This window comes from Salmo trutta, chromosome 33 (assembly GCF_901001165.1).
Source record: "Salmo trutta chromosome 33, fSalTru1.1, whole genome shotgun sequence".
Taxonomy (NCBI): domain Eukaryota; kingdom Metazoa; phylum Chordata; class Actinopteri; order Salmoniformes; family Salmonidae; genus Salmo; species Salmo trutta.
In genome coordinates, this window is record NC_042989.1 from 40,456,633 (window position 1) to 40,465,030 (window position 8,398).

At 41.8% G+C, this 8,398-nt stretch overlaps 1 protein-coding gene across 2 annotated transcripts in view; it reads left to right on the forward strand.

Moving 5' to 3' along the window:
* The window catches only part of LOC115172984 (sodium/calcium exchanger 3-like), a 176,127-nt gene that overhangs the window by 141,732 nt on the left and 25,997 nt on the right, over positions 1-8,398 (forward strand). The gene's annotated exons all lie outside the window — the stretch shown is intronic.

Consider the following 8,398-nt stretch of genomic DNA (forward strand, 5'->3'; position numbering starts at 1 on the left):
TTCATCTCCTTCTCTCTCTTCTCTCTCTCCTCCTCTTTTTCTCTTCTTCTCTTTTTCTCTTATTCTCTCTTCTCTTCTTCTCTCTTCTCTTCTTCTCTCTCTTCTCTCTCTCCTCTTTTTCTCTTCTTCTCTTTTTCTCTTCTTCTCTCTTCTTCTCTTCTCTCTTCTCTTCTTCTCTCTTCTCTTCTTCTCTCTCTTCTCTCTCTTCTCTCTCTCCTCTTTTTCTCTTCTTCTCTTTTTCTCTTCTTCTCTCTTCTTCTCTCTCTCCTTCTCTTTTTCTCTTCTTCTCTTTTTCTCTTCTCTCTTCTCTTTCTCTCTTCTTATCTTCTCTCTCCTTCGCTTCTCTCTCTCCTCTCTTCTTCTCTTCTTTTTTTCTCTTCTCTCCCTTCTTCTCTTTCTCTTCTTCTCTCTCTTCTCTTTTTCTCTCTCTTCTTCTCTCTCTCCTTCTCTTTTTCTCTTCTTCTCTTTTTTCTCTTCTCTTCTCTCTTCTTCTCTCTTCTCTTCTTCTCTCTTTCTTCTTCTCTCTGTCCTTCTCTTTTTCTCTTCTCTTTTTCTCTTCTTCTCTCATCTCTTCTCTTCTTCTCTCTTCTTCTCTTCTCTCTCCTTCTCTTCTCTCTCTTCTTCTCTTTCTCTTCTTCTCTTCTTCTCTCTCTCTTCTCTCCTCTTTTCTCTCTCTCTCTCTTTCTTCTCTTCTTTTCTTCTCTCTCTCCTTCTCTTTTTCTCTTCTCTTTTTCTCTTCTTCTCTCTTCTCTTCTTCTCTCTCTTCTCTTCTCTCTCTCCTTCTCTCTTCTTCTCTTCTCTTTTTCTCTTCTCTCTCTCTTCTCTTCTTCTTCTCTTCTTCTCTGTTTCCTTCTCTTCTTCTCTCTCTTCTCTCCTCTTTTCTCTCTTCTCTCTCTTCTTCTCTCTCTTCTCTCTCTCTTCTCTCTTTCTTCTTCTCTCTCTTATCTTTTCTTTCTTCTCTCTTTCTCCTTCTCTCTTCCTATCTTCTCTCTTCTCCTCTTCTGTTAGTTCAGTGAATCAGTTAAACCCCTCCTGTGTTGTCTGACGGTGCTCAGGGTTCATGCTCTGCTCAAAGTGTCAAGGCTCTTCTCAGAATACAAATGACAATTAATAGTGAACACCAGGTTACTTCAATATGTTGAGTGACGGCAGGTAGCCTAGTGGTTAGGGTGTTGGACTAGTAACCAAAAGGTTGCTAGATCAAATCCCCAAGCTGATGTGGTAAAACTCTGTTGTTCTGTCCCCTGAACAAGGCAGTTAGCCCACTGTCATTGTAAAATAAGAATTTGTTCTTAATCTGACTTGCCTAGTAAAATAAAAAAATACTTCCTAAATTAGACTGGTGTGATGCTGATACTGTTCCCCAGACCTAGAATGGGTTTAAGCAAAGATGATTACATGAGAGAAAGATGTTCTGAGGGACTGTTGCCTGTCACAGGTGTCCTGTACGGCTCTGGGACCTCATTTATAAACTTGGCGTGCACAAATAATATACCCCCAAAACAAGCTGATTCTCCCGCTGACTTTAGATCACGCATAGCACGGTTTCTACTGGTTGAAGTATTGCATTGCAAGAAGGCAGCAGTAGCCTACTGTAGTAGCCTGGTAGTCTAGTGTTGTAGCCTTGTAGCCTAGTAGCCTATAGTAGTCTAGTAGCCTGTTAGTCTACTGTAGTAGCCTAGTAGCCTGGAAGTCTACTGTAGTAGCCTGGTAGTCTATTGTAGTAGCCTAGTAGTCTAGTGTTGTAGCCTATAGTAGCCTAGTGTAGCCTAGTGTAGCCTAGTGTAGCCTAGTAGCCTATAGTAGTCTAGTAGCCTGTTAGTCTACTGTAGTAGCCTGGTAGTCTACTGTAGTAGCCTGGTAGCCTACTGTAGTAGCCTGGTAGTCTATTGTAGTAGCCTGGTAGTCTAGTGTTGTAGCCTATAGTAGCCTATAGTAGCCTTGTAGCCTATAGTAGCCTTGTAGCCTGTTAGTCCACTATAGTAGCCTATAGTAGCCTATAGTAGCCTATAGTAGCCTTGTAGCCTGTTAGTCCACTATAGTAGCCTATAGTAGCCTATAGTAGCCTTGTAGCCTATAGTAGTCTAGTAGCCTGTTAGTCTATTGTAGTAGCCTGGTAGTCTACTGTAGTAGCCTGGTAGTCTAGTGTTGTAGCCTATAGTAGCCTATAGTAGCCTATAGTAGCCTTGTAGCCTATAGTAGTCTAGTAGCCTGTTAGTCTATTGTAGTAGCCTGGTAGTCTACTGTAGTAGCCTGGTAGCCTACTGTAGTAGCCTGGTAGTCTATTGTTGTAGCCTGGTAGCCTACTGTAGTAGCCTGGTAGTCTAGTGTTGTAGCCTATAGTAGCCTTGTAGCCTATAGTAGTCTAGTAACCTGGTAGTCTAGTAGCCTGGTAGTCTAGTGTTGTAGCCTATAGTAGCCTAGTGTAGCCTAGTAGCCTAGTGTAGCCTAGTGTAGCCTAGTAGCCTATAGTAGCCTAGTAGCCTGGAAGTCTACTGTAGTAGCCTGGTAGTCTATTGTAGTAGCCTAGTAGCCTACTGTAGTAGCCTGGTAGTCTATTGTAGTAGCCTGGTAGTCTAGTGTTGTAGCCTATAGTAGCCTAGTAGCCCGGTAGTCTAGTAAACTGGTAGTCTAGTAGCCTGGTAGTCTAGTAACCTGGTAGTCTAGTAGCCTGGTAGTCTAGTGTTGTAGCCTATAGTAGCCTATAGTAGCCTAGTAGCCTAGTGTAGCCTAGTGTAGCCTAGTAGCCTATAGTAGCCTAGTAGCCTGGAAGTCTACTGTAGTAGCCTGGTAGTCTATTGTAGTAGCCTAGTAGCCTATAGTAGTCTAGTGTTGTAGCCTATAGTAGCCTAGTGTAGCCTAGTAGCCTATAGTAGTCTAGTAGCCTGTTAGTCTACTGTAGTAGCCTAGTAGCCTATAGTAGTCTAGTGTTGTAGCCTATAGTAGCCTAGTAGCCTAGTGTAGCCTAGTGTAGCCTAGTAGCCTATAGTAGCCTTGTAGCCTGTTAGTCCACTGTAGTAGCCTGGTAGTCTAGTGTTGTAGCCTGGTAGTCTAGTGTTGTAGCCTGGTAGTCTAGTGTTGTACCCTATAGTAGCCTATAGTAGCCTATCAAAGCCACAACATGCAAACAAACTGCATATTCAACACACACACTCACAAACAAACACTCACACACACTCACACACAATCACACTCACACACTCACAATCACACTCTCTCACACACACTCACACTCAATCACACTCTCACACTCTCTCATACACACACACACACTCACACACAATCACACTCACACTCTCAGCCCATACATTGTTCATGCTCTGATGTCATCACATTTTTCTATAACTGCCGTATTCTCTCTCTTTTCTCATGTCCTTCCATTCCCCTGCTCCTTATTTCCTCCCTTCCTCCTCTCCCCTCTCTCTCCCTCATGCTCTGTCTCTCCAAGCACTGTTAGTAGCTGAGGGTAAGTTGTATGCTCTGTCTGGAGGGTCCTTCCCTGGGAGTGATGCATGCTGGTCTTGTTTGTGTCTGTACTAACATAAGAGAATGTTAGTGATTATTAGAGATTGTTTGAAAATGTTAGAGAATGTTACAGAGCATTAGAGAATGTTAGAGAATGTTAAAGAATGTTAGAGAATGTTAGAGAACGTTAAGACCACATAAGAGAATGTTAGAGAATGTTAGAAAATGTTAGTGTTAGCAATTATTAGAGAATGTTAGAAAATGTTGGAAAATGTTGGAGAATGTTAGAGATTGTTCGAAAATGGTAGAGAATCTTAGACAATGTTAGCAAATGTTAGAGAATGTTAGCAAATGTTACAGAGCGTTAGAGATTGTTATAGAATGCTAGATAATGTTAGAGAATGTTAGAGAATGTTAGAGAATGTTAGAGAACGTTAGAGAATGTTAGAGAATGTTAGAGAACGTTAGAGAATGTTAGAGAACATTAAGACCACATAAGAGAATGTTAGAGAATGTTAGAGAACGTTAAATAATGTTATAGAATGTTAGAGAACGTTAAGACCACATAAGAGAATGTTAGAAAATGTTAGAGAACGTTAGAGAATGTTAAAGAATGTTAGAGAATGTTATGGAATGTTAGAGAATGTTAGAGAAGGTTAAGACTACATAAGAGAATGTTAGAGAACATTAGAGAATGTTAGAGAATGTTAGAGAATGTTAAAGAATGTTAAAGAATGTTAGAGAATGTTAGAGAACGTTAAGACCACATAAGAGAATGTTAGAGAACGTTAGAGAATGTTAGAGAACGTTAGAGAACATTAGAGAATGTTAGAGAACGTTAGAGAACATTAGAGAATGTTAGAGAACGTTAGAGAATGTTATAGAATGTTAGAGAACGTTAAGACCACATAAGAGAATGTTAGAGAATGTTAGAACCCAGAGTATTTTCCCTTCCAATGTTACAGCGTCCCTCTCATCTCTGGCCTCTCTCCTTCCTTCCCTCTTAATGATTGATTCATGGCCTAATCTGTAGATGAATCCATCATAAACCCATAAATTAGGTTCTCCTGTCAAGAGGAAGGAACAAACACTTGATAACCGTCAAGATAAAAAACGCAGTTCAGAAATTAAAATGTTAATTACCACTGTGATGAATTCCCAAATAAATCTGGTTGAGTCAAGAATGCCATGGCATCATGCAGTGATGTATAGTGCAGGGAATACTGTGGTACACTCATACTCACACTCACACTCACACACACACACACACACACACTCACACTCACACACACACACACACACACACACACACACAGTGCAGGGAAATACCAGGAAGTGCAGGGGAAGAGTTCTACAGGGAAATATGTGGATAATTATCACATGTTAAACACGAGGGGGCCATTTCAGAGCTAATGTGGGTACTGTCCTCTGTCCTCTGTGGATAATGGCTCGGGATAACTTGTGTTTGGGTGTGTGGGTCGGTCGGTCGGTCGGTCTGTCTGTCTGTCTGTCTGTCTGTCTGTCTGTCTGTCTGTCTGTCTGTCTGTCTGTCTGTCTGTCTGTCTGTCTGTCTGTCTGTCTGTCTGTCTGTCTGTCTGTCTGTCTGTCTGTGTGTGTGTGTGTGTGTGTGTGCACCAGAGGACAGGATAGAGAGATGACATCATATTCCCTATATAGTACAGTACTTTTGATCAGGGTCAGTAACAACAATAATGTATTATGTATAGAATAGGGTGCCATCTGGATAATGTATTCTGTATAGAATAGGGTGCCATCTGGATAATGTATTATGTATGGAATAGGGTGCCATCTGGATAATGTATTATGTATAGAATAGGGTGCCATCTGGATAATGTATTCTGTATAGAATAGGGTGCCATCTGGATAATGTATTCTGTATAGAATAGGGTGCCATCTGGATAATGTATTCTGTATAGAATAGGGTGCCATCTGGATAATGTATTATGTATGGAATAGGGTGCCATCTGGATAATGTATTATGTATGGAATAGGGTGCCATCTGGATAATGTATTATGTATAGAATAGGGTGCCATCTGGATAATGTATTCTGTATAGAATAGGGTGCCATCTGGATAATGTATTCTGTATAGAATAGGGTGCCATCTGGATAATGTATTATGTATAGAATAGGGTGCCATCTGGATAATGTATTATGTATAGAATAGGGTGCCATCTGGATAATGTATTATGTACGGAAGAGGGCGCCATCTGGATAATGTATTATGTATGGAATAGGGTGCCATCTGGATAATGTATTCTGTATAGAATAGGGTGCCATCTGGATAATGTATTCTGTATAGAATAGGGTGCCATCTGGATAATGTATTCTGTATAGAATAGGGTGCCATCTGGATAATGTATTCTGTATAGAATAGGGTGCCATCTGGATAATGTATTCTGTATAGAATAGGGTGCCATCTGGATAATGTATTATGTATGGAATAGGGTGCCATCTGGATAATGTATTATGTATAGAATAGGGTGCCATCTGGATAATGTATTATGTATGGAATAGGGTGCCATCTGGATAATGTATTATGTATAGAATAGGGTGCCATCTGGATAATGTATTCTGTATAGAATAGGGTGCCATCTGGATAATGTATTCTGTATAGAATAGGGTGCCATCTGGATAATGTATTATGTATAGAATAGGGTGCCATCTGGATAATGTATTATGTATAGAATAGGGTGCCATCTGGATAATGTATTCTGTATAGAATAGGGTGCCATCTGGATAATGTATTATGTACGGAAGATGGTGCCAACTGGATAATGTATTCTGTATAGAATAGGGTGCCATTTGGATAATGTATTATGTACGGAAGAGGGTGCCATTTGGATAATGTATTCTGTATAGAATAGGGTGCCATCTGGATAATGTATTCTGTATAGAATAGGGTGCCATCTGGATAATGTATTCAGTATAGAATAGGGTGCCATCTGGATAATGTATTATGTATAGAATAGGGTGCCATCTGGATAATGTATTCTGTATAGAATAGGGTGCCATCTGGATCATGTATTATGTATAGAATAGGGTGCCATCTGGATAATGTATTCTGTGTAGAATAGGGTGCCATCTGGATAATGTATTATGTATAGAATAGGGTGCCATCTGGATAATGTATTATGTATAGAATAGGGTGCCATCTGGATAATGTATTATGTACGGAAGATGGTGCCAACTGGATAATGTATTCTGTATAGAATAGGGTGCCATTTGGATAATGTATTATATATGGAAGAGGGTGCCAACTGGATAATGTATTATGTACGGAAGATGGTGCCATCTGGATAATGTATTATGTATGGAAGATGGTGCCAACTGGATAATGTATTCTGTATGGAATAGGGTGCCATTTGGATAATGTATTATGTACGGAAGAGGGTGCCATCTGGATAATGTATTACGTACGGAAGATGGTGCCATCTGGATAATGTGTTATGTATGGAATAGGGTGCCATCTGAATAATGTATTATGTACGGAAGAGGGTGCCATCTGGATAATGTATTTTGTACGGAAGATGGTGCCATCTGGATAATGTATTATGTACGGAATAGGGTGCCATCTGGATAATGTATTATGTACAGAAGAGGGTGCCATCTGGATAATGTATTATGTACGGAAGAGGGTGCCATCTGGATAATGTATTATGTATGGATTAGGGTGCCATCTGGATAATGTATTATGTACAGAAGAGGGTGCCATCTGGATAATGTATTCAGTATAGAATAGAGTGCCATCTGGATAGTGTATTCTGTATAGAATAGGGTGCCATCTGGATAATGTATTATGTACGGAAGAGGGTGCCATCTGGATAATGTATTATGTACGGAAGAGGGTGCCATCTGGATAATGTATTATGTACGGAAGAGGGCGCCATCTGGATAATGTATTATGTATGGAATAGGGTGCCATCTGGATAATGTATTCTGTATAGAATAGGGTGCCATTTGGATAATGTATTCTGTATAGAATAGGGTACCATCTGGATAATGTATTCTGTATAGAATAGGGTGCCATCTGGATAATGTATTATGTATGGAATAGGGTGCCATTTGGATAATGTATTATGTATGGAATAGGGTGCCATCTGGATAATGTATTAAGTATAGAATAGGGTGCCATCTGGATAATGTATTCAGTATAGAATAGGGTGCCATCTGGATAATGTATTATGCATGGAGTAGGGTGCCATCTGGGATCAGTCGTAGTCTCTGTAATAGACAGCATTATCATTTCCCTCTATATACAGTTAACCCCACTCAGGTGGAACACTAGTGTATGATGATAATGTAGTAGCTTGTTTGACCAATGAACTGCTGCATGCAAATAAGTTCAATACGCTACTCCAGAGGGAGGGGTTTGATGTGTTATGACCAGGATGTCTCTCTCTCTCTCTCTCCCTGGTTCACTTCCCCCCCTCCCTCCTCTCCTCTACTCTCCCTGTCTTCCCTCCGCTCCTCCCCCCTCCTCCCCGCCCCCTCCCCCTCCTCTCCCTGTCTCCCCGCTGCCCCTCCCCTCCTCTCCCTGTCTCTCCTCTCCCTGGTTCACTTCCCCCCTCCCTCCCTCCTTTCCTCTCCCTGGCTTCCCTCCTCCTCTCCCTGTCTCTCCTCTCCCTGTCTTCCCTCCGCTCCTCCACCCTCCTCCCCTCCTCTCCTCTCCTTGTCTCCCTTCCATCCCTCCTACTCTCCCCTCCCCCCTCTCCCTGTCTCTCCTCTCCCTGTCTCCCCACCACCCCTCCTCCCTCCTCTCCCTGTCTCTCTTCTCCCTGTCTCCCCTCCGCCCCTCCCCTCCCCCTCCTACTCTCCCTGTCTCTCCTCTCCCTGTCTCCCCTCCCCTCTGCCTCTCCCCTCTCCCTTGCTCTCCTCTCCCTGGCTCTCCTCTCTCTGTCTCCCCTCTGCCT